Raw genomic sequence first — 873 nt, forward strand, 5'->3', positions numbered from 1 at the left:
TCCAGTGGATGTTGGCAATTTGATCTCTGGTTCCTCTGCCTTTTCTAAAACCAGCTTGACCATCTGGAAGTTCACAGTTCATGTACTGCTGAAGCCTGGCTTGGAGAATTTTGAGCATTACTTTGCTAGCATGTGAGATGAGTGCAGTTGTACAGTAGTTTGAACATTCTTCGTCATTGCTTTTCTTTGGGACTGGAATGAAAACTGACCTTTTCCAATCCTGTGGCCACTGCTGAGTTTTCCAAATTTGCTGGCATATTGAGTGCAGCACTTTCACAGCATCGTCTTTCAGAATTTGAAATAGCTCAACTGGAATTCCATCACCTCTGTTAGCTTTGTGCATAGTGATGCTTCCTAAGGCCCCTTGACTTCACATTCCAGTATGTCTGGCTCTAGGTGAATGATCACACCATCATGATTATCTTGGTCATGAAGATCTTTTTTGTACAGTTCTTCTGTGTATTCTTGCCACCTCTTCTTAATATCTTCTGCTTCTGTTAGTTCCATACCATTTCTGTCCTTTATTGAGCCCATCTTTGCATGAAATGGTCCCTTGGTATCTCTAATTTTCTTGAAGAGGTCTCTAGTCTTTCCCATTCTATTGTTTTCCTCTATTTCTTTGCATTGATTGCTGAGGAAGACTTTCTTACTTTTCTGTCTTTGCTATTCTTTGTAACTCTGCATTCAAATGGGTATATCTTTCCTTTTCACCTTTGCATTTAGCTTTTCTTTTTCCTCAGCTATTTGTAAGGCCTCCTCAGACAACCATTTTGCCTTTTTGCATTTCTTTTTCTTGGGGATGGGCTTGATCACTGCCTCCTGTACTATGTCATGAACCTCCATCCATAGTTCTTCAGGCACTCTGTCTATCAG

The sequence above is a fragment of the Bison bison genome, unplaced genomic scaffold (assembly GCF_000754665.1).
Source record: "Bison bison bison isolate TAMUID 2011002044 unplaced genomic scaffold, Bison_UMD1.0 scf7180017859304, whole genome shotgun sequence".
NCBI classification, from domain to species: Eukaryota; Metazoa; Chordata; class Mammalia; order Artiodactyla; family Bovidae; genus Bison; species Bison bison.